This window comes from Aquarana catesbeiana, linkage group LG04 (assembly GCF_042186555.1).
Source record: "Aquarana catesbeiana isolate 2022-GZ linkage group LG04, ASM4218655v1, whole genome shotgun sequence".
Taxonomy (NCBI): Eukaryota; Metazoa; Chordata; class Amphibia; order Anura; family Ranidae; genus Aquarana; species Aquarana catesbeiana.
This window is the reverse complement of record NC_133327.1, coordinates 217,505,377-217,531,269: the sequence shown is the minus strand read 5'-3', so window position 1 is coordinate 217,531,269 and position 25,893 is coordinate 217,505,377. Positions and strand designations below refer to the sequence as shown.

The window sequence follows — 25,893 nt, the reverse complement described above, 5'->3', positions numbered from 1 at the left end:
TCTTTCACATTATACAAAGAAAATTGAGTACTGTCCGTGATACTTTTTTTATTTGCACTAACATACAATTTTTCAGGACAAGCTTTCGGGGTATGTCCCCTTCTTCAAGGTCCAAGCAGTACTGATTCACACATTTTTAAGCAGAATGTTAAAGAAAAAAAGGAAAAAAAAAAAAAAGAAAACAAAACACATACAAATCAATGGTAATAAAGATAGCAGTGTGTGAATCAGTACTGCTTGGACCTTGAAGAAGGGGACATACCCCGAAAGCTTGTCCTGAAAAATTGTATGTTAGTGCAAATAAAAAAAGTATCACGGACAGTACTCAATTTTCTCTGTCACAATTGCACTAATACGGCTACAACAAATCAAGTACATTATACAAAAAAATTGGGGTAACTTTACTGTTTGATTTTTTAAAATTCATGAAAATGTCCCTTTTCCAAAAATTTGCGTCTAAAACACCGCTGCACAAATACCGTGTGATATAAACTATTGCAACAATCTCCATTTTATTCTCTAGATTCTCTGCTAAAAATATATATATAATGTTTGGGAACTCTAAGTAATTTTCTAGCAAAAAATACGGATTTTAACTTGTAAACACCAAATTTCAAAAATAGGCTTAGTCATGAAAGGGATAAATAGCAGCTAGACTCAAAATCGGTTTACTGAATCAGATCAGGCGGCTATTGCTATTGGTTGCCAGAGGTTACAGTGTATCATTACCGCTCACTGACTTGTTGCTAGAGGTTACAGCACCCATTAAGGCTCACTGATTAGTTGCTAGAGGTTACAGCACATGATTTCTGCTTGTTGACTGGTAGCTAGAGATTTCTGTGGGTATGACCTCAGGGGGGGCATGAAATACATATCAATGCCGCCGACCGCCGCTATTTACATATCAATGCTGGTAATTTACATGTAAACACAGGGTCTGCAGGTGATTCATCTGTACACAACAATAGGGCAGAGCTGGGCAGCATTAGTAGCAGCACTTCACACTGAGATATTGAGACACAGCACAGCACAGGACTAAAACCTCAAGGGGCGAGGGAGTTTAAACCAGGATAGTTGGCAAGTATGAGGCAGCTGCTTTGGGCCCCACAACAATCACAGGGCCCAGGGAAGCTGCCCCTTTTGTCCTGCCTTAAAAACGGCCCTGTATGTTGCTACTTTACTATTAGACACTTTTGTGAGTTGGTGCCCAAATACATTATGTGGAGCATTTCCCCACCAGATGGTGCATGCAGGCAGCCTATTCATGTCTATGGGAGTACAGGGGCTGCAATTTGACAGCTGTATGAGTGAGCAGCCCAGGTGCACAATGTCTGCATTTGGGGCCTCTTTCCGGAACCCTTGAGGCTATCAAATTGTGACAAGTGGCTGTGTCTGTGCAGCCACTGCGTCCCCATAGACATAAATGAGCTGCCTGCACACCTGGTGGCTCCAGCCACTTAAAAACATGGCCTAATCATTGCTTACGGGTGTAAGGCTTCATGTGATTAAAAATGGATTAAAAAATGTGTTACCCCAAAATTTAATATTCCTGATATATGTCTGTTGTACCATGTACCTATGTTGAAAAGTATCCTGTTTCTTTTTTCATTACACTATCTCCACCCTTTTGATTACATTTACCAGTCAGCTGAGAATTCCTTGCTGGCAGCTGAAATGGCCTGAGCAGAGAGACGTAAGGCTCGGTTCACACTGGGGCGACTTGGGATCCGACTTGTACGCCCTCAAGTCGCCCCAAGTCGCCCCAAGTCGCTTAGCATTTAGATTACAATTGTAGTGAATTGAACCGTCTTAACTGACACTACTGAAGTCGCTCCGACTTCAAAAAAGGTTCCTGTACTACTTCTATCCGACTTGTAGGCGACTTGTACCCATTCAACTCAATGTAAGTCGCCTGCAAGTCGGATCTCTCAAGCGACTTTGCAGAGAAAACCCCTCCCTCCCCCCTCCCTCCCAGAGAGGTGATTGGCCACAGGCGAAGTCGCCTGTCATGGAGGCGACTTCAAGTCGCCTCGTAATTTGCCAAAGTCGCGCTGAAGTCGCGCTAAAGTCGCGCTGAAGCCGCGTTGAAGTCGCGGTACAAAGTCGCGCTAAAGTCGTGTTGCCCATGTGTGAACCGACCCTAACACGTTGTTATGATGCTGGCAGCCACCGGTGAACTGGAAGATGTGATTCTGCAAGAATCAAGAACTGGTTCAGATAGGTTTGGACCCATCTGCAGGAGGCAGGTTTTCATCTTTTCTTGGGAGTGAGATTGACTTGGACCTGCATCGCTGGCTAATGTGATTGATGGTGGATTTACATCATTTCATCATCATTTTTTTTTTCTGTTTACCATTTGACCTCTGGAAGGTTTTAACCCTGTCATGACCAGGCCATTTTTTGCTATTCAGCATTGTGCTACTTTAACTGACAATTGCACAGCCATGCAACACTGTACACAAATGAAAGTCATATCATTTTTTTTCACACAAATAGTGCTTTCTTTTGGTGTTATTTAACAACCACTGTTTTTTTATTGTTATATAAACAAAAAAAAGACCAAACATTGTAAAAATAAAACCCAATATTTTCTACATTGTTATAAAACATATCCAATAAAAAAAAATCAAATGTTTTCATAAATTTAGGCCAAAATGTAATCTGCTACATGTCTTTGGTTAAAAAAAAAAGTGTTTATTAATTGGTTAGTGTGAAAGTTCTAGCATCTACAAACAATGGTATATATACTGGAATTAAGGCAGCTATAGACGCTATACCGTAATGGCAATGATCAGCGACTTATGGTGTGACTGTGATAGGGTGGCGGGCAATCTGGCACTAACAGACACTGGCTGGGAGGGTCACTAACTGACTCTGACATTGCTAGTGGCACTAATACAGTTACATAGTTACAAGTCCATCAAGTCCAACCTATGTGTGACAGTATCACCTTGTATATCCCTGTATGTTGCGGTCGTTCAGGTGCTTATCTAATAGTTTCTTGAAACTATCAATGCCCCCCCGCTGAGACCACCGCCTGTGGAAGGGAATTCCACATCCTTGCCGCTCTTACAGTAAATAACCCTCTACGTAGTTTAAGGTTAAACCTCTTTTCTTCTAATTTTAATGAGTGGCCATGAGTCTTGTTAAACTCCCTTCCGCAAAAAAGTTTTATCCCTATTGTGGGGTCACCAGTACAGTATTTGTAAATTGAAGTCATATCTCCTCTCAAGGGTCTCTTCTCCAGAGAGAATAAGTTCAGTGACCGCAACCTTTCCTCATAACTAATATCCTCCAGACCCTTTATTAGCTTTGTTGCCCTTCTTTGTACTCGCTCCATTTCCAGTACATCCTTCCTGAGGACTGGTGACCAGAACTGGACAGCATACTCTAGTCTTGTAGAGCGGGAGAATTATCGTTTTATCTCTGGAATTAATCCCCTTTTTAATGCATGCCAATATTCCGTTTGCTTTGTTAGCAGCAGCTTGGCATTGCATGCCATTGCTGAGCCTATCATCTACTAGGACCCCCAGGTCCTTTTCCATCCTAGATTCCCCCAGAGGTTCTACCCCCAGTGCATAGATTGCATTTATATTTTTGCCACCCAAATGCATTATTTTACATTTTTCTACATTAAACCTCATTTGACATGTAGTTGCCCACCCCATTAATTTGTTCAGATCTTTTTGCAAGGTTTCCACATCCTGCAGAGAAGTTATTGCCCTGCTTAGCTTAGTATCATCTGCAAATACAGAGATTGAACTGTTTACCCCATCCTCCAGGTCGTTTATGAACAAATTAAAAAGGATTGGTCCCAGCACAGAACCCTTGGGGACCCCACTACCCACCCTGGACCATTCTAAGTACTCCCCATTTATCACCACCCTCTGAACTCACCCTTGTAGCCCGTTTTTAATCCATGTACTCACCCTATGGTCCATGCCAATGGACCTTATTTTGTACAGTAAACGTTTATAGGGAACTGTGTCAAATGCTTTTGCAAAATATACTTATGAGCACAACTGTATTAATGTTAAGTTTCCCAAGTCTAATTTTAATTCTGTCCTCTGTTAACCATGTAGGTGCTTCCTGTGATGTGTCATGAGGATAAACACTGCAGTTTTGATTACTGAAGCCCCCCGATTCCCTTGTGAAGACTGAGGAAAAGAATAAATTCAATACCTTCCCCATCTCCCCATCCTTTGTAACCAGATGTCCTTCCTCATTCTTTATGGGGCCAATATGGTCTGCCCTCCCTTTTTTACTGTTTACATACTTAAAGAATTTCTTGGGATTTTTTTTTTTTGCTCTCCTCCGCTATGTGTCTTTCATGTTCTATCTTAGCCGTCCTTATTGCACCCTTACATTTCTTGTTGCATTCTTTATAAAGTCTGAATGCTGAGGATGATCCCTCAACCTTTTTTCAAGGCCTTCTCCTTTGCTTTTATATGCATTTTTACATTGGAATTAAGCCATCCAGGACTTTTGTTTGCTCTTTTAAATGTATTACCCAATAGGATGCATTGGCTAATGCCCTTATTTAATATGCGCTTAAAGCAAACCCATCTCTCCTCCATGCTCTTTGTTCCTAAGATTTTATCCCAATTTATGCCTTCTAGCAAGGTTCATAGTTCAGGGAAGTTAGCTCTTTTGAAATTCAGTGTCTTTGTATTTCCCTTATGTTTCCTATTTGTGTGATTTATACTGAAGTCAATTGACCTGTGATCGCTGTTACCTAAATTGCCCCGTATTTCCACATCTGTGATCAGGTCTGTATTATTGGTAATCAGTAGATCCAGTAACACTTTATTTCTAGTTGGTGCGTCTACCATCTGACCCATAAAATTGTCCTGCAAGACATTTAGGAACTAGCGAGCCTTAGACGAATGCGTGGTTCCCTCCTCCCAGTCTATGTCTGGATAATTAAAATCCCCTATTATGATAACACTTCCCATCCTTGCTGCTAATCCAATTTGTGATAGGAGATCCGTCTCCACTTCCTCCCTCAGGTTAGGGGGCCTGTACACTGAAACTGTACTGATGACACTGGGTGGGAAGGGGTTAACATCTAGGGTCTGTTTGCCTAACAAGTGTAATGTGTGTAATGTGTGCTGCTTTTACTTATTAATCTGGCTGTTCACTGTATACAGAGTTATGTGTATTTGTAAACACAGAACATCATGTGTAATTGGACACAGCCGACCAGCAGGTTTCAGCCGAAATCATTGGCTAAAAATTTGCTGCCAAACTCTTGCTGTGTCCAATCACAGAAGCAAGCCTCACACATACATGTACATTGCAGAGTCTGCACCTGCCATCTACTCGCAGTATATTTACTTTGAGTGGCCTGCAGGATGTTAGTGAAAGACTTGTAAAAAACTGTGTGTGCTTATTTACTATTAGCATTTTTTTGCAACGAGTAGGGGTACTCTGTAAGCCTTACTTATTGGGGGACAGAATCTGGGGGTCCCTTTTTTGTTAAAGGGGGCTTCCACACTCTGGTAAGCCCCTCACCCTCAGACCCCCACAACTACCAGGCTAAGGTTGGGGGGAGAGGCCCTTGTCCTCACCAACATGAGGACAAGGTGCTTTGCTAGGGGGGCCACTGGCAAAGTACCACCCCTTATGTTGAGGTGGGGCATGCTCATTACCCCCCTTTTCCAGCCAGGCTCAGATGCTTAGATAAGGGACTGGTTTTGATTTGGAGGGGGAGCAATGCTGTCTTTTCTATTCTTTTTGCATGGGGTTCCACTTATAATCAGAAACCTCCAAATCGGAACTGAGGCAGATACAAATTTGGGGGGGTTGGGCACATTTTCTTTTACAATGTCCTTTTTATTTAAAATAAGGGATTGATAAGGGAATGCTAGATTCACATGGCAAAAGGCCACAAATAGAAAATGACATTACAAACAAATGTTGGGATCTGCTGCCCTCTACTATTAGCTGCTAATATCATAGTGTTATGTATCATTATGTATTAGCGCTTCCTGTCTCCTGGAGGAGGAAGTTGAGAGAGATAGAAAGTGTGAGCCACATTTCCTGTCCATGCTGCTAAATCCAGACCTGAAGGGATTATTATGCAATATGCAAGTATTCCTATGTTCCAATAGTTTAACTGTACAGTAGCTGCCTGTAACTTCTTGAGTGTGTTTCTGAATCCCTGTGATAGACAAAGTATTTCTGTCCTACTGTATGTACCTAGCGGATCTTCCAGTATACTAGTAGGTGAACCTGTTTATTGCAATATAATTTATATGCAGCGCCTGGTATTTTAGTTAATCCTGTCTCTACTGTCTGCGATTCTATAGGTATAGTTAGAGGTCTGATTGCATATCAGATTGGAAACTACTAGGGAGGGAGCAGAACAGATAGACTGACCCTGAGTTCCGTTGACACACCACAGTTTCTGTGTGTGAGAAGTTGCGTTACAGGCTGGTTGGACCACAGTTGGAGGACCTCCCCATCACCGCTGATCTTGTATTCAGGTCTCCAAAACAAAGACAGATGGTGCATCACAATTATCCTCAGAGGCCCCTGCAACTGAAATTTGCTACAGCACTCATCTGAAGGTATCTCTATTAATAACTATATATACCTGGGTATGTGTGCACAATTCCACCAGGACTCCTATCAGGCCCTTTGCTAATAATACCTATTTGTACATTGGATGTATGTACTAGTATTAATCTTTTCTAATTTAAAGCTTGTATTATTTCCATACTGGTGTGCATCTACTGTATATAATTATGGTTAATGTGATATATATGGGTTGCAGTAGTTCATTTTCTCTCAAATACCTTGAATAGATTACTGGTTAATTTCCCAGGAAGGGAATCCCCTCTGTTAACAGAGGCCCTGTCCTGGATGGAGGCACTACCAACTTCATTATCAATCCCACTCTTCCACTTAGCAAGGGTTCTGGTCCTCATATTTACCTACAGGTTTATCACAATATGCTGTTTGAGAAGGGCCATTTCTCAGAACCCAAAGCAAAAGAGGGCTACACATGTTACAAATATTACAGGTATTTTTTGTCTCTTTTGCATGAATGATGAGACATTCGCAAAGCTATTTTATAGATAGATACATAGACTCTTTGGTTTCAAACATACTCCAAGAATGAGAATTATCCTTCTGAATCTGAAACTTTTTATAATTGCCATTTGCTTTCTTGCTCTATTTCCCTGGCAAAAATATAGACAGATTCTTGGAAGTTGGCACCATTGATGTAGCTTTGCCTTAGCATATACTATGTCCTTAATAAAGTTTTAGGGGGCTTGTCAGGTGTCAGGGAGAGTATTTCTGAACACAGTTTTCATCACTGGCTGAGTAGGGGTTATGTTTGTATTTGATATTTTAACTTCTAAAGCCCCTTACAAACTGCTGCTCTTCTGCCATGGTAAAACACACTTGCCAATGCGGCAAAAGCACTAGGTAATGCACTAGATGTGGATCAACATCTTTGTTGGATGCTGTTCCTCTCAAATCAACAAAATAGTTAGCATACTTTTATCATGGTGGTTCAGGCACGCTATGGCACCAAAGTCTTTTTTGGGACAGCTGTTCTGTTTTCTTGACAGATATAGCAATTTTCCAAAGTTCAATGTCTCTGTAAATATGACTTGATGTGTAAGACTGATTTGTAGAGGCTCTAGCATTTCAGAGCTTCATCCTTCGTGTTTCTCCATCTCTCTCATTCTCTGAGAGGAGTAGATGCCTTCATAAGTGTGTAGGGTGGAGTGGATGTAATGTATGTTTTGTTAGGGTTTTCTTGTCAGCTGTGGTGGAGCCTTTTGCCAAGTTTTTTTCAGTGGAGGCTCAATCTTTGCAAGATTGTTCAAGGCGCTCAAAAAGTATACGCCTCTAGAAGGTACCACCTCTCACAACTGTAATGCTTCATCAATGCATCCCTCCTCAGACTGGGGAATCTTGACAGGACCTGTAAAAACACACACAAAAGGGCACAAACACCTAGTGCATTACCACAACCACATCCATAAGTCAAAAACATAATAATCACAAAATCTTGGTTCAATCATGGGACAAATGTCACCACAGGTGCAGGTTGGTGGGCTTACACATTTCAGGGAAATCTTCCAACAATGTGAATAGAGTATAAAGTAGGTGAGGAGTGTCAATTGAGTCAGAATGTTTGTTTACATGTGATAGTAAAAAAATAAATGAATAAATAAAAATATCCCAATCAATATACGCTTATTGGGATATTTTTTTACCAAAAATATGTAGCAGAATACATGTTTGCCTAAATCAATGAATCAATTATTTTTTTCAATTTTCTATTGGATATGTTTTATAGCAGAATGTAAAAAATGTGGGTTTTTTTTTTTCAAAATTGTCGGCATTTTTTTGTTTATATGCAAAAAAAAAAAAAGAAACACAGAGGTGATCAAATACCACCAAACAAAAGCTCTATTTGTGGGAAAAAAGGACATACATTTTATTTGGGTAAAGTGTCGTACGACCCTGCAATTGTCGGTTAAAGTAACGCAGTGCCGTATTGCAAAAAATGGCCTGCTCATGAAGGCCTAGCTGGCGCTAGGGGATTGTTTAACAAACTACACTTCCTCCTGATTTCCAGTTCTCCAGCTTGCCAAGCTGGTGATCCAACACATATACAAAAAGGGTAGTCCCCAAACAGAATAGAGCCCCAGTAGGCTTTATTTAGATCAGCACATTACAGCAGCAAGAAAGTCCTAATGCATTTTATGTTATGGGACTTGGTCAATAGCCTTATGACTAAGCGTCTAGGTGCAAAACACATCAAAGCTTTTCTGCTGCTTTGGTGTTTAGGGATAAGCCAAATGTAACTGGGTTTGGTTTGAGGCAGATTCGCAAAACACAATCCCATTAAAATCAATTAAAGCCAAATGGTAACAAACGGTAATGGATTATTTCTAGGTTAGTAATTGTCAAAAACATGGTACTGGGGTCTGGGGACTGGCCTGGGGAACAGGTACCAAAGCAAAAAAAAATAAATTATTATTTCATTTGGCAGAGTGCAGCAATTTTGCTAACACTTAGTTTGAAACTTTAAAAATGGAAAACAACTTTAAATAACATGCCTGGGGTATACCCTAACCCTTCCTGTACAATATGTACAGCTTACTACAGCAACACAGATAAGAAAAAAAATGCCATTTAATTTCCAGCAAATTACAGCTTTAACCCTTTAGACCTGGTATAAATTTTAAGAGGGACCCCACAGCAAAAAAAATATAAAAAATGAAACGTAGAATCATCTCCAAATAACATACCAGACACTTTTGGTCTGGTATGGATTTAAAGGGGAGCCCTTAAGCAAATAAACATGAAAAAATTGCACAAGGTCCCCTCAGAGAGCCACACCGGACCCTTACATGCAGCATGGAAGGCCAGAAAAGAGAAATGAGCGTCTAGCCCCTTTTCTTAAACCATACTAGACTCATGTCCTCAACATGGGGGGGGTATCTTGCCAGGGGGGACCGACCGGAAAAAGCATCTTGTCTGAATGTTGATGAGAACAAGGGCCTCTTTCCCACATACCTGGTGCTGAGGTTTTGGGGGTTTGTGGAAGGGTGGCTTATCAGAATCTGGAAACCTCATTTAATAATAAGGGGTCCCTCAGATACCAGCTCCCCCCCTTGTGAATGACTAAGGAGTACATACTTCTACTCATTCACAAAAAATGGTAAATACAGACACCGTTTTTGACAAGTCTTTCGATTAAAAAAACTCCATAAAATTCCCACAGTGTACAGTGGGGACAGAAAGTATTCAAACCCCCTTACATTTTTCACTCTTTGTTTTATTGCAGCCATTTGCTAAAATCATTTAAGTTCATTTTTTTCCCTCATTAATGTACACACAGCACCCCATATTGACATAAAAACACAGAATTGTTGACATTTTTGCAGATTTATTAAAAAAGAAAAACTGAAATATCACACGGTCCTAAGTATTCAGACCCTTTGCTGTGGCACTCATATATTTAACTCAGGTGCTGTCCATTTCTTCGGATCATCCTTGTTTCTACACCTTCATTTGAGTCCAGCTGTGTTTGATTATACTAATTGGAATTGATTAGGAAAGCCACACACCTGTCTATATAAGACCTTACAGCTCACAGTGCATGTCAGAGCAAATGAGAATCATGAGGTCAAAGGAACTGCCTGAAGATCTCAGAGACAGAATTGTGGCAAGGAACAGATCTGGCCAAGGTTACAAAAAAATTCTGCTGCACTTAAGGTTCCTAAGAGCTTAGTGGCCTCCATAATCCTTAAATGAAAGACGTTTGGGACGACCAGAACCCTTCCTAGAGCTGGCCGTCTGGCCAAACTGAGCTATCGGGGTAGTTGAGCCTTGGTGAGAGAGGTAAAGAAGAAACCAAAGATCATTGTGGCTGAGCTCCAGAGATGCAGTCGGGAGATGGGAGAAAGTTGTAGAAAGTCAACCATCATGGCAGCCCTCCAACAGTCGGGGCTTTATGGCAGAGTGGCCCGATGGAAGCCTCTCCTCAGTGCAAGACACATGAAAGCCCGCATGGAGTTTGCTAAAAAACACCTGAAGGCTCCAAGATGGTGAGAAATAACATTCTCTGGTCTGATGAGACCAAGATATAACTTTTTGGCCTTAATTCTAAGCGGTATGCGTGGAGAAAACCAGGCACTGCTCGTCACCTGTCCAATACAGTCCCAACAGTGAAGCATGGTGGTGGCAGCATCATGCTGTGGGGGTGTTTTTCAGCTGCAGGGACAGGACGACTGGTTGAAATCGAGGGAAAGATAAATGCGGCCAAGTACAGGGATATCCTTGATGAAAACTAGGGATGAGCCGAACACCCCCTGGTTCGGTTCGCACCAGAACCTGCGAACGGACCGAAAATTTGCACTAACGTTAGAACCCCATTGACGTCTATGGGACTAGAACATTCGAAATCAAAAGTGCTCATTTTAAAGGCTAATTTAAATGTTATTGTCCTAAAAAGGGTTTGGGGACCCGGGTCCTGCCCCAGGGGACATGTATCAATGCAAAAAAAAGCTTTTAAAAACGTCCGTTTTTTCGGGAGAAGTGATTTTAATGATACTTAAAGTAGAAAAAAAAGTGAAATATTCCTTTAAATATCGTACCTGGGGGGTTTCTATAGTATGCCTGTAAAGTGGCACGTGTTTCCCGTGCTTAGAACAGTCCCTGCACAAAATGTCATTTTTAAAGGAAAAAAAGTCATTTAAAACTGCTTGCGGCTTTAATGTAATGTCAGGTCCTGGCAATATGGATGAAAATCAGTGAGACAAATGGCATGGGTACCCCCCAGTCTATTACCAGGCCCTTTGGGTCTTGTATGGGTATTAAGGGGAACCCCGCACCCAAATTAAAAAAGGAAACAGCAGTATACAGGCTCTGTACTCTGAACAGCAGTATACAGGCGGTGCAAACAAGACAGGGACTGTAGGTTTGTTGTTAACCACTTAAGGACCGCCTAACGCCGATTTACGTCGGCAAGGCGGCACGGGCAGGCAAAATCACGTACATGTACGTGATTTGCCTCTCGCGGGTGGGGGGTCCGATCGGACCCCCCCCCGGTGCCCGAAGCGGTCCCGTTCTGTTCCCCGGCGATCCGAGATGAGGGGGAGGCCATCCGTTCGTGGCCCCCCCCTCGCGATCGCCGCCGGCCAATGGGAACACTCCTTTGCTGCTGTATGCTAAACAGCAGCAAAGGAAATGATGTCATCTCCCCTCGGCTCGGTATTTTCCGTTCCAGCGCCGAGGGGAGAAGACATCAATGTGAGTGCACAACACACTACACACACAGTAGAACATGCCAGGCATACAAAACACCCCGATCCCCCCCCCGATCGCCCCCCAATCCCCCCCCAATCACCCCCCCCCCCCCGTCACAAACTGACACCAGCAGGTTTTTTTTTTTTTTTTTTTTTTTCTGATTACTGCATAGTGTCAGTTTGTGACAGTTACAGTGTTGGGACAGTGAGTATTACCCCCCTTTAGGTCTAGGGTACCCCCCTAACCCCCCCTAATAAAGTTTTAACCCCTTGATCACCCCCTGTCACCAGTGTTGCTAAGCGATCATTTTTCTGATCGCTGTATTAGTGTCGCTGGTGACGCTAGTTAGTGAGGTAAATATTTAGGTTCGCCGTCAGCGTTTTATAGTGACAGGGACCCCCATATACTACCTAATAAATGTTTTAACCCCTTGATTGCCCCCTAGTTAACCCTTTCACCACTGATCACCGTATAACCGTTACGGGTGACGCAGGTTAGTTCGTTTATTTTTTATAGTGTCAGGGCACCCGCCGTTTATTACCGAATAAAGGTTTAGCCCCCTGATCGCCCGGCGGTGATATGCGTCGCCCCAGGCAGCGTCAGATTAGCGCCAGTACCGCTAACACCCACGCACGCAGCATGCGCCTCCCTTAGTGGTATAGTATCTGATCGGATCAATATCTGATCTGATCAGATCTATACTAGCGTCCCCAGCAGTTTAGGGTTCCCAAAAACACAGTGTTAGCGGGATCAGCCCAGATACCCGCTAGCACCTGCGTTTTGCCCCTCCGCCCAGCCCACCCAAGTGCAGTATCGATCGATCACTGTCACTTACAAAACACTAAACGCATAACTGCAGCGTTCGCAGAGTCAGGCCTGATCCCTGCGATCGCTAACAGTTTTTTTGGTAGCATTTTGGTGAACTGGCAAGCAAGCACCAGGCAGCGTCAGGTTAGCGCCAGTACCGCTAACACCCACGCACGCACCGTACACCTCCCTTAGTGGTATAGTATCTGATCGGATCAATATCTGATCCGATCAGATCTATACTAGCGTCCCCAGCAGTTTAGGGTTCCCAAAAACGCAGTGTTAGCGGGATCAGCCCAGATACCTGCTAGCACCTGCGTTGTGCCCCTCCGCCCGGCCCAGCCCAGCCCACCCAAGTGCAGTATCGATCGATCACTGACACTTACAAGGCACTAAACGCATAACTGCAGCGTTCGCAGAGTCAGGCCTGATCCCTGCGATCGCTAACAGTTTTTTTGGTAGCATTTTGGTGAACTAGCAAGCACCGGCCCCAGGCAGCGTCAGGTTAGCGCCAGTACCGCTAACACCCACGCACGCAGCATACGCCTCCTTTAGTGGTATAGTATCTGAACGGATCAATATCTGATCCGATCAGATCAGATCTATACTAGCGTCCCCAGCAGTTTAGGGTTCCCAAAAACGCAGTGTTAGCGGGATCAACCCAGATACCTGCTAGCACCTGCATTTTGCCCCTCCGCCCGGCCCAGTCCAGCCCACCCAAGTGCAGTATCGATCGATCACTGTCACTTACAAAACACTAAACGCATAACTGCAGCGTTCGCAGAGTCAGGCCTGATCCCTGCGATCGCTAACAGTTTTTTTGGAAGCTTTTTATTGAACTGGCAAGCACCAGCGGCCTAGTACACCCCGGTCGTAGTCAAACCAGCACTGCAGTAACACTTGGTGACGTGGCGAGTCCCATAAGTGCAGTTCAAGCTGGTGAGGTGACAAGCACAAGTAGTGTCCCGCTGCCACCAAAAAGACAAACACAGGCCCGTCGTGCCCATAGTGCCCTTCCTGCTGCATTCGCCAATCCTAATTGGGAACCCACCACTTCTGCAGCGCCCGTACTTCCCCCATTCACATCCCCCAACGAAATGCAGTCGGCTGCATGAGAGGCATTTTCTTTATGTCCTCCCGAGTACCCCTACCCAACGAACCCCCCCCAAAAAGATGTTGTGTCTGCAGCAAACGCGGATATAGGCGTGACACCCGCTATTATTGTCCCTTCTGTCCTGACAATCCTGGTCTTTGCATTGGTGAATGTTTTGAACGCTACCATACACTAGTTGAGTATTAGCGTAGGGTACAGCATTGCACAGACTAGGCACACTTTCACAGGGTCTCCCAAGATGCCATCGCATTTTGAGAGACCCGAACCTGGAACCGGTTACAGTTATAAAAGTTAGTTACAAAAAAAGTGTAAAAAAAAAAAAATATATATATAAAATAAAAAAAAATAGTTGTCGTTTTATTGTTCTCTCTCTCTATTCTCTCTCTCTATTGTTCTGCTCTTTTTTTACTGTATTCTATTCTGCAGTGTTTTATTGTTATTGTTATTGTTATTGTTATTATGTTTTATCATGTTTGTTTTTCAGGTATGTAATTATTTATACTTTATTGTTTACTGTGCTTTATTGTTAACCATTTTTTTGTCTTCAGGTACGCCATTCACAACTTTGAGTGGTTATACCAGAATGATGCCTGCAGGTTTAGGTATCATCTTGGTATCATTCTTTTCAGCCAGCGGTCGGCTTTCATGTAAAAGCAATCCTAGCGGCTAATTAGCCTCTAGACTGCCTTTACAAGCCGTGGGAGGGAATGCCCCCCCCCCACCGTCTTCCGTGTTTTTCTCTGGCTCTCCTGTCTCAACAGGGAACCTGAGAATGCAGCCGGTGATTCAGCCAGCTGACCATAGAGCTGATCAGAGACAAGAGTGGCTCCAAACATCTCTATGGCCTAAGAAACCGGAAGCTACGAGCATTTTATGACTTAGATTTCGCCGGATGTAAATAGCGCCATTGGGAAATTGGGGAAGCATTTTATCACACCGATCTTGGTGTGGTCAGATGCTTTGAGGGCAGAGGAGAGATCTAGGGTCTAATAGACCCCAATTTTTTCAAAAAAGAGTACCTGTCACTACCTATTGCTATCATAGGGGATATTTACATTCCCCGAGATAACAATAAAAATGATTTAAAAAAAAAAAAAATGAAAGGAACAGTTTAAAAATAAGATAAAAAAGCAAAAAAATAATAAAGAAAAAAAAAAAAAAAAAAAAAAAAGCACCCCTGTCGCCCCCTGCTCTTGCGCTAAGGCGAACGCAAGCGGCGGTCTGTCGTCAAACGTAAACAGCAATTGCACCATGCATGTGAGGTATCGCCGCGAAGGTCAGATCGAGGGCAGTAATTTTTGCAGTAGACCTCCTCTGTAGATCTAAAGTGGTAACCTGTAAAGGCTTTTAAAGGCTTTTAAAAATGTATTTATTTTGTTGCCACTGCACGTTTGTGCGCAATTGTAAAGCATGTCATGTTTGGTATCCATGTACTCGGTCTAAGATCATCTTTTTTATTTCATCAAACATTTGGGCAATATAGTGTGTTTTAGTGCATTAAAATTTAAAAAAGTGTGTTTTTTCCCCAAAAAATGCGTTTGAAAAATCGCTGCGCAAATACTGTGTGAAAAAAAAAAATGAAACACCCACCATTTTAATCTGTAGGGCATTTGCTTTAAAAAAATATATAATGTTTGGGGGTTCAAAGTAATTTTCTTGCAAAAAAAAAAAAACTTTTTCATGTAAAAAATAAGTGTCAGAAAGGGCTTTGTCTTCAAGTGGTTAGAAGAGTGGGTGATGTGTGACATAAGCTTCTAAATGTTGTGCATAAAATGCCAGGACAGTTCAAAACCCCCCCAAATGACCCCATTTTGGAAAGTAGACACCCCAAGCTATTTGCTGAGAGGCATGTCGAGTCCATGGAATATTTTATATTGCGACACAAGTTGCGGGAAAGAGACAAATTTTTTTTTTTTTTTTTTTTTTTTTGCACAAAGTTGTCACTAAATGATATATTGCTCAAACATGCCATGGGAATATGTGAAATTACACCCCAAAATACATTCTGCTGCTTCTCCTGAGTACGGGGATACCACATGTGTGAGACTTTTTGGGAGCCTAGCCGTGTACGGGACCCCGAAAACCAAGCACCGCCTTCAGGCTTTCTAAGGGGCGTGAATTTTTGATTTCACTCTTCACTGCCTATCACAGTTTCGGAGGCCATGGAATGCCCAGGTGGCACAAAACCCCCCCAAATGACCCCATTTTGGAAAGTAGACACCCCAAGCTATTTGCTGAGAGGTATAGTGAGTATTTTGCAGACCTCACTTTTTGTCACAAAGTTTTGAAATTTGAAAAAAGAAAAAAAAAAAAAGTTTTTTCTTGTCTTTCTTCATTTTCAAAAACAAATGAGAGCTGCAAAATACTCACCATGCCTCTCAGCAAATAGCTTGGGGTGTCTACTTTCCAAAATGGGGTCATTTGGGGGGGGTTTGTGCCACCTGGGCATTCCATGGCCTCCGAAACGGTGTTAGGCAGTGAAGAGTAAAATCAAAAATTCACGCCCTTAAAAACGCTGAAGGCGGTGATTGGTTTTCGGGGCCCCGTACGCGGCTAGGCTCCCAAAAAGTCCCACACATGTGGTATCCCCATACTCAGGAGAAGCAGCTAAATGTATTTTGGGGTGCAATTCCACATAGGCCCATGGCCTGTGTGAGCAATATATCATTTAGTGACAACTTTGTGCAAAAAAAAAAAAAAAAAAAAAAAAGTGTCACTTTCCCGCAACTTGTGTCAAAATATAAAATATTCCATGGACTCAATATGCCTCTCAGCAAATAGCTTGGGGTGTCTACTTTCCAAAATGGGGTCATTTGGGGGGGGGTTGTGCCACCTGGGCATTCCATGGCCTCCGAAACTGTGATAGGCAGTGAAGAGTGAAATCAAAAAGTTACACCCTTAGAAATCCTGAAGGCGGTGATTGGTTTTCGGGGTCCCATACGCGGCTAGGCTCCCAAAAAGTCCCACACATGTGGTATCCCCGTACTCAGGAGAAGTAGCTGAATATATTTTGGGGTGCAATTCCACATAGGCCCATGGCCTGTGTGAGCAATATATCATTTAGTGACAACTTTTTGTAAATATTTTTTTTTTTTTTTTTTTTTGTCATTATTCAATCACTTGGGACAAAAAAAATAAATATTCAATGGGTTCAACATGCCTATCAGCAATTTCCTTGGGGTGTCTACTTTCCAAAATGGGGTCATTTGGGGGGGTTTTGTACTGCCCTGCCATTTTAGCACCTCAAGAAATGACATAGGCAGTCATAAACTAAAAGCTGTGTAAATTCCAGAAAATGTACCCTAGTTTGTAGACGCTATAACTTTTGCGCAAACCAATAAATATACGCTTATTGACATTTTTTTTACCAAAGACATGTGGCCGAATACATTTTGGCCTAAATGTATGACTAAAATTGAGTTTATTGGATTTTTTTTATAACAAAAAGTAGAAAATATCATTTTTTTTCAAAATTTTCGGTCTTTTTCCGTTTATAGCGCAAAAAATAAAAACTGCAGAAGTGATCAAATACCATCAAAAGAAAGCTCTATTTGTGGGAAGAAAAGGACGCAAATTTCGTTTGGGTACAGCATTGCATAACCGCGCAATTAGCAGTTAAAGCGACGCAGTGCCAAATTGGAAAAAGACCTCTGGTCCTTAGGCAGCATAATGGTCCGGGGCTCAAGTGGTTAAGTAGAATCGGTTTGTAATTTTGAACTGGTACATTTTTAACGTGTTTAACTCCAGCCAAAAAATCTATTTTAAGCTTTTTGGAAAACATAGGGAAGTGTTATCACCCCTGTGACATTTGTTTTGCTGTCTGTGCTCCTCTTCAGAAGATTTCACCTCACTTTTTGTCCCATTGACAAATGTTTTTTAAAAATTTGGGTTTTTTTGTGAAACAAGGATTGGCGATAAAGCATCAGTGGAAAGGAGAAATGTTTTTCCCATATTAACTCTTACAGGAGAGAATTTCCCTTCCTAGGGGTAGATTTCATCTCACTTCCTGTTGTGTCCTTCCGTTTGCAAGTAGGAGTTGTTTGTAAGTTGGATGTTTGAAACTAGGGGCCTGCCCTATATACTCAGCAGAAATTTGGGCCTTAGGTGTTGTTGTGGCCACAACACTGTAAGCCCTCACAGGGCCCTGCTGTGAAATATTAGATCAAGAATTGTAATTACATGCCCCTGTTGAACAGGGGCAGAAAAATTGGGCCTTTGGTGGTGGTGCTGGTGCCACAACACTGTAAGTCCTCACTCGCTCTTGATGGGCGCAAAAACGGGCCCTGCTGTGAAATATTAGATCAAGAATTGTAATTACATGCCCCTGTTGAACAGGGGCTGAAAAATAGGGCCTTAGGCACTGGTGCTGGTGCCACAACACTGCAACCCCTCACAGATACTCTAGTTGGAATGCAGGAATGGGCCCTGCTGCAAAGTATTGCATCAAAAATTGTAATTACATGCCCCTGTTAAACAGGGGCTGAAAAATTGGGCCTTAGCCACTGGTGCTGGTGCCACAACACTGCAACCCCTCACAGATACTCTAGTTGGAATGCAGAAACGAGCCCTGCTGCAAAGTATTGCATCAAAAATTGTAATTACACGCCCCTGTTAAACAGGGGCTGAAAAATTAGGCCTTAGGCACTGGTGCCACAACACTGCAACCCCTCACAGATACTCTAGTTGGAATGCAGGAACAAGCCCTGCTGCAAAGTATTGCATCAAAAATTGTAATTACATGCCCCTGTTAAACAGGGGCTGAAAAATTGGGCCTTAGGCACTGGTGCTGGTGCCACAACACTGCAACCCCTCACAGATACTCTAGCTGGAACACAGAAACGAGCCCTGCTGCAAAGTATTGCATCAAAAATTGTAATTACACGCCCCTGTTAAACAGGGGCTGAAAAATTGGGCCTTAGGCACTGGTGCTGGTGCCACAACACTGCAACCCCTCACAGATACTTTAGTTGGAACGCAGGAACGAGCCCTGCTGCAAAGTATTGCATCAAAAATTGTAATTACATGCCCCTGTTAAACAGAGGCTGAAAAATTGGGCCTTAGGCACTGGTGGCGGCGCCCAGAACCAAAAATGTTCTTACAAGCTATCAGCGTGATCATTGAGGAGGAAGAGGATAATTACTCAGGATAGTCACTCAGCATCAGCATAGGCAGTCTTTGAAGGGATCTGAGATTTGAAAAAAATTATTCGGTTACATCAGCATCAGGTGCTTGGTAGCTGGTGGTGATCCAAGACTGATTCATTTTTATGAAGGTCAGTCGATCGACCGAGTCTGTGGACAGACGCACCCTGTGATCAGTTACAAAGCCTACAGCAGCACTGAATGTGCGTTCTGAAAGAACGCTGGATGCAGGACAGGCCAGTAGCTCAATTGGATACTGTGCAAGCTCTAGCCAGTGATTCATCTTTAAGACCCAGTGACCCAGAGGATTTTCAGTGGGAAAGGTGTCCAAGTCAGATCTTGCCCCTAGGTATTCCTGCACCATGTAAAACAGACGCTGGCGATGGTTGCTGGAACTGATCATACCTTGGGGCTGCGGACTAAAAAATTGTCTGAACGCATCAGTCAGACAGCCACCGCTCCTTCTTTGACTGACCGAAGCCTCAGCAACACGTTGTCCAGAAACAGGAGTTTGTAACCTCCCAGTCTCTGGGAACGCGTTGCACAGACCTTTCTGCAAGGCCTCCCGAAGATGTTTCATCCTCTGCTTCCTCTGCGACGGCAAGATAAGGTCCGCAACCTTACCCTTGTAACGTGGATCAAGGAGGGTTGCCAGCCAGTATTGGTCCTTCTCCTTGATACCACGAATACGAGGATCCTTACGTAGGCTTTGCAGGATCGGGGAGGCCATGCAGCGTAGGTTTGCTGAGGCATTTGGTCCGGAGTCCTCTGGGTCACTAAGGACGACATGGTCCGCAGCCACCTCCTCCCAGCCACGTACAAGTCCATGTGTTTCTTGGGACTGATCCCTTAAAGACTGCTGCTGATGCTGAGTGCCAGGCTCCACCTCCATACTGACACAATCCTCCTCCTCCTCTTCCTGTGTGATCGGCGGGCATGCAGGAACACTGTCTGGATAAAGGGGGCCTTGAGAGCTAAGGAAGTCCTCCTCTTCCTGCCTCTGTTCTGCCTCAAGTGCCCTGTCCATTATTCCATGCACTGTCCCTGCTCACCATCCTTGTGGCCTCCTCAAATCGTGACAGGACAGTGCATGCATCCCTGATCATGGCCCACTGGCGTGGGGAAAAAAAACAAGCTTCCCTGACCCTGTCCTGGTGCCATAGTCGCACAGGTACTCATTGATGGCCCTCTGCTGCGTGTGCAGCCTCTGCAGCATGGTCAACGTTGAGTTCCACCTGGTGGGCATGTCACAGATTAGGCGGTTCTTGGGCAGGTTAAACTCCTTTTGGAGGTCTGCCAGCCGAGCACTGGCATTATATGACGGCGGAAATGCACACAGATTTTCCTGGCCTGCCTCAGGTCATCCTGTAAGCCCAGGTACCTGCCCAAGAACCGCTGCACCACCAAGTTAAGGATGTGAGCCAAACAAGGGAACATGGGTCATTTGTCCCTGTCGGAGGGCAGAGAGGAGGTTGGTGCCATTGTCGCAAACCACCATTTCTGCCTTAAGTTGGCGTGGCGTCAACCACCTCTGAACCTGCCCCTGCAGAGCTGACAGAACCTCTGCCCCAGTGTGGCTCCTGTCCCCCAAGCACACTAGCTCAAGCACCGCATGGCATCTTTTGGCCTGCATACTTGCGTAGCCCCTTGAACGGCTACGGAGCACCGCTGGTTCCGAGGACAAAGCACAGGAAGAGGCCATGGAGGAAGAAGAAGAGGAGGGGGTGGAGGAGAGAGGTGTGTCACAATCATTAGTAGTGGCATTTTGGAGGCGTGGTGGCGGAACAACCTCCAACACTACTGCACCTTGTCCTGCATCCTTCCCAGCTGCCAGCAGAGTCACCCAATGCGCGGTGAAACTTAGGTAACGTCCCTGTCCATGCCTGCTGGACCATGAGTCAGCGGTAATATGCACCTTACTGCTGGCTGCCCTGTCCAGTGAGGCATGGACATTGCCTTCCACATGCCGGTAGAGAGCCAGAATTGCCTTCCGTGAGAAAAAATGGCGTTTGGGTACCTGCCACTGAGGAACCGCACATTCCACGAACTCACGGAAGGGGGCAGAGTCTACCAACTGAAAAGGCAGCAGTTGAAGTGCTAGCAATTTTGCCAAGCTAGCATTCAACCGCTGGGCATGTGGATGGCTGGGAGCAAACTTCTTTCGGCGGTGCAGCAGCTGGGGCAGGGAAATTTGCCTGGTACAATCTGATGTCGGTGTACCGAAAGCAGATTGCCCACAAGTACTTGGCTGTGACACACCTAATTCTACACCTTCATTCCTCTCAGTGCAGGTCTCAGAGAGGACTGAAGGTATCGTGGGGTTGGAGATCTCAGCTCATGAGGAGCAAGGAGAGGTCCTCTTTGTTCATTGGTGTGGGTCTTTTAGATACGCTTGCCAACGAACTGCATGGCAGGTCAACATATGTCTGGTCAAGCATGTGGTGCCCAAGCGGGAGATGTTTTGGCCACGTGAGATACGCTTGAAACATATGTTGCAAATAGCAGCGGTGCGATCTGATGCACTCGTCTCAAAAAAGGCCCACATCAAAGAACTTTTGGAATAACGCGCAGAGACATCAGCGCCCTGCACATGCAGAGCTTTGGGGTGTGATGCAGTCAGTGTGCTGCCCTTAGGCTGGCCCCTGGAGGGCATCATGCCTCGTTGGTGATGTGCCTCCTCCTCCTCCTCTCTCCTATCAGGCACCCACATTGAGTCAGTGACCCCATCATCCCCTCCTTCCTCATCACTGGAGCAAACCTGGCAGTATGCTGCAGCAGGGGGAGCATGACTGCCAGATTGCTGTCCTTCTTGGGCACCCCCTCTGTCCGTGCTCAGTTTACTGCCTTCATCTAGCTCAGTATCATCATCAGAGCCTTCAAAACGCTGGGCATCCTCCTGGAGCATGTACCCAACACTGTGGTCAAACAGTTCGAGGGACTCCTCAGGAGGACATGGTGGGGCTAGGGAAGGAGTGATGATTGATGCCATTGAGCCGAGGGAAGAGGCCGCGTTGGCAGCTGCTTTGCCAGACAAAGTACCCTGAGCATGGGTGAGAGAGGATGAGGAGGATGAGGATGGCTTGGTCATCCACTCGACCAAGTCTTCTGCATGTTGCGGCTCAACACGGCCAGCTGCCGAAAAAAAGGCCAAGCGTGTCTCACCGTCTCCACGACGTCTCCACGACCAGCACTGTTGCCTCTAGACACAGAGCCTGCTTGCCCTCTTTTATTGGCTTGTGACTGTCTGCTTCTCCTTGTTAGCCTTCCAGACATACTAATGGCCTGTAGCTGCACTAAGCTGGATATATATATATATATATATATATATATATATATATATATATATATATAGTGATACTGCAGCTAGCAAAATCAACTGCCTGTAGTATGAGAACACCACCAACCTTCTACAGGTAGATTTAGCTGAACACTGTGCAGAGCTCGCAAAAAACTAACTTGTAGCTTATTTAGCTGCCTGCAGTAGTGATAGGATCAGGAAAACACCACCAACCTTCTACAGGTAGCTTTAGCTGGACACTGTGCAGAGCTCGTAAAAAACTAACTTGTAGCTTATTTAGCTGCCTGCAGTAGTGATAGGATCAGGAAAACACCACCAACCTTCTACAGGTAGCTTTAGGTGAACACTGTGCATAGCTTGCAAAAAACTAACTTGTAGCTTATTTAGCTGCCTGCGGTAGTGATAGGATCAGGAAAACACCACCAACCTTCTACAGGTAGCTTTAGGTGAACACTGTGCAGAGCTCACAAAAAATAACTTTGTAGTTTTAGCTGAACACTGTGAGGAGGATGCACTACACTAACTTGTAGCTTTAGCTGAACACTGTTCAGAGGACGCACTACACTAACTTGTAGCTTTAGCTGAACACTGTGCAGAGGTCCCGATACACTAACTTGTAGTTTTAGCTGAACACTGTGAGGAGGACGCACTACACTAACTTGTAGCTTTAGCTGAACACTGTGAGGAGGACGCACTACACTAACTTGTAGCTTTAGCTGAACACTGTGCAGAGGTCGCACTACACTAACTTGTAGCTTTAGCTGAACACTGTGCAGAGGTCGCACAATACACTGTAAGTGCAGCTAACTCACTGACTGTCCTGCCTAATCTATCTAACTTAAATCAAATGACACTGTCTCTCTGTCTATCTCTTTCAACGCAATGCCGGAACACACACTACACAGGGCTGCCGTGCAGGTGGCCTTATATAATGTGGGGCATGTACTAAATCCCCTGAGCCATAATTGGCCAAAGCTTCCTTGGCTTTGGCCAATTACGGCTCTCTGTTCAGATGGCGCTGTGATTGGCCAAGCATGCGGGTCATAGTGCATGCTTGGCCAATCATCAGCCAGCAAAGCACTGCGATGCTGCAGTGAATTATGGGCCGTGACGCACCACACGAATTTGGCGCGAACAGCCCATATTGTTTGCAATTCGGTGAACAGGCGAACAGGCGATGTTCGAGTCGAACTTGGGTTCGACTCGAAACACGAAGCTCATCCCTAATGAAAACCTTCTCCAGAGTGCTCAGGACCTCAGACTGGGCCAAAGGTTTACCTTCCAACAAGACAATGACCCTGAGCACACAGCTAAAATAACGAAGCAGTGGCTTCACAACAACTCTGTGACTGTTCTTGAATGGCCCAGCCAGAGCCCTGACTTAAACCCAATTGAGCATCTCTGGAGAGACTTAAAAATGGCTGTCCACCAACGTTTACTATCCAACCTGTCAGAACTGGAGAGGATCTGCAAGGAGGAATGGCAGAGGATCCCCAAATCCAGGTGTGAAAAACTTGTTACATCTTTCCCAAAAAGACTCATGGCGTATTAGATCAAAAGGGTGCATTTACTAAATACTGAGCAAAGGGTCTGAATACTTAGGACCATGTGATATTTCAGTTTTTCTTTTGTAATAAATCTACAAAAATGTCAACAATTCTGTGTTTTTCTGTCAATATGGGGTGCTGTGTGTACATTAATGAGGAAAAAAATGAACTTAAATGATTTTAGCAAATGGCTGCAATATAACAAAGAGTGAAAAATTTAAGGGGGTCTGAATACTTCCCGTCCCCACTGTATATCCACTGTCCATCATGTCATCCAGCAATGCCAAATCATGTCGATCATGATACCCAATGACCTGTCAAAAGAAGATCCCCGCTGATAAACTGACACACATCTGATCCTGTTGCTTTCCTCATGCCGACTGACAGAGCCGATCCCCACCACTAAAATGTAAACAAAGAGACAAGGTCTCCTGGGTGATGCCATTGACCAAACATGTCATTGAACAAATTTGGTCACAGGGATTCCCACGACCTATCCCAGGTGAGAGACACTCATCCTGGGCATTCTTGTGGCCACATCACAGCCTGGGTCTCCTCCCCACTGCTAGAACAGTGTGGCAGAGAAGGAGGAGAGTAGAAAAGGGATTGGCTGTATCTGCAGCTGAATAATTAAGCTGCCTGGGGAGCTGGCAGAGATAAGACTTAGAAAACCCTAAAGGACACAATTTAGGATAAGGCTGACATTTGGCCCACAACAGGGGGATATCCATAGCTCACCAAAGAAAGGAGGCAGAAAAGGCTTCCCATGTGGCTGCTGAGCTGGGATTCCCTGTGAACTTTTACTGTTGATTGTTTGGGATACTTTGAGGATTACAAAAATTTTCACATAGAGCTTGAGTGCTCCACCATTGAGTTTAAATAGCTCCACCACCAGAAGACTTTGTGACTGCTGTACCCATTCGCTAGTGTGTCAGGACCTGATTGACCCACTGGTGGCACTGTGGATTTCAGACCGGAGGACTACAGTTCCTGTGGCCACCAGCAGGTGTCTCCCAGTAGTCAGGTGATCCCAGTAATAAGTCTCCACCTGATGCTGGCTGCTGGGAAAGTATATAACCCTAACTTCCTTCACTGACTCAGGGTTTTGCCTGTGTCCTGTCTACCTGGTCATTAGAGATGGGCCGAACGACCCCCTGTTCGGTTTGCAGCAGAACTCCCGAACAGGATAAAAGTTCTAACCCAAACAGCAAACCCCATTGAAGCATATAGGAGTCAAACAGGAAAAATCAGAAGTGCCCATTTTGAAGGCTCATATGCAAATAATTGGCCATAAAAGGGGTATGGGGGTCCGGGAACTGCCCTGGGGGACATGTATCAATGCAACATTTTTTTTGTAAACAATAATTTTTTCAGGAGCAGTGATTTTAATTATGCTTAAAGTGAAACAATAAAAATGAAAAAATGCCTTTAAATATAGTGCCTGGGGGCCCCTTAGTCTGCCTGTAAAGTAGAGCATCTGTACCGTGTATAGAACCTGCTGCAGCAAAAATGACATTTCTAAAAAAAAAAAAAAAAACTAGTCAAATCACATTTAAATTAACTCGTGGTTGCAATTGCCGGCACTCAGCTACTACAAAATTAAAGAAAAAAATGGGAGATCCCACTCCATGTTTTTCTTTCCTTTTTTTAACCAGCACTTTTTTTTGTTATTCAGCGGTCAGCGGGGAAAACCATTGACAGTTGATGATTTATCAGTTGTTACAGACGCTGTGGCCAGCATTCCCAGCCACGCTCCTTACCCACTTCAGCTCCGGAAGAATTTGCCCCCTTAATGACCGTTGCATCTTTTGCATTACAGCACTGCGTCGCTTTAACTGACAATTGCGCGGTCATGCAACGCTGTACCCAAACAAAATTGACGTCCTTTTTTTCCCATAAATAGAGCTTTCATTTGGTGGTATTTGATCACCTCTGCATTTTAATTTTTTGTGCAATAAACAAAAAAAGAGTGACAATTTTGAAAAAAAAAAAATTTTTTTTTACTTTTTTGCTTTAATACATATCCAAAAAAAATATTAAAAAAACAAATTTATTCATCAGTTATATATTATTCTACATATTTTTGGTAAATAAAAAATTGCAACAGGCATATATTGATTGGTTTGCACAAAAGTTACTGCGTCTACAAACTACGGATCGATTTAGGGACTTTTATTTTTTTTTATTGTTTTTATTGGTAATGGC

At 44.0% G+C, this 25,893-nt stretch overlaps 1 long non-coding RNA gene across 1 annotated transcript in view; it reads right to left on the bottom strand.

The window, feature by feature from the left end:
• Positions 1–4,802: 4,802 nt before the first annotated feature.
• Positions 4,803–25,893, bottom strand: part of LOC141139742 (uncharacterized) — a 160,167-nt gene continuing 139,076 nt past the window's right edge. Inside the window, exon 4 of the long non-coding RNA XR_012243798.1 lies at positions 4,803–7,942. This is a non-coding gene — a long non-coding RNA (uncharacterized lncRNA). The remainder of the gene's footprint in view (positions 7,943–25,893) is intronic.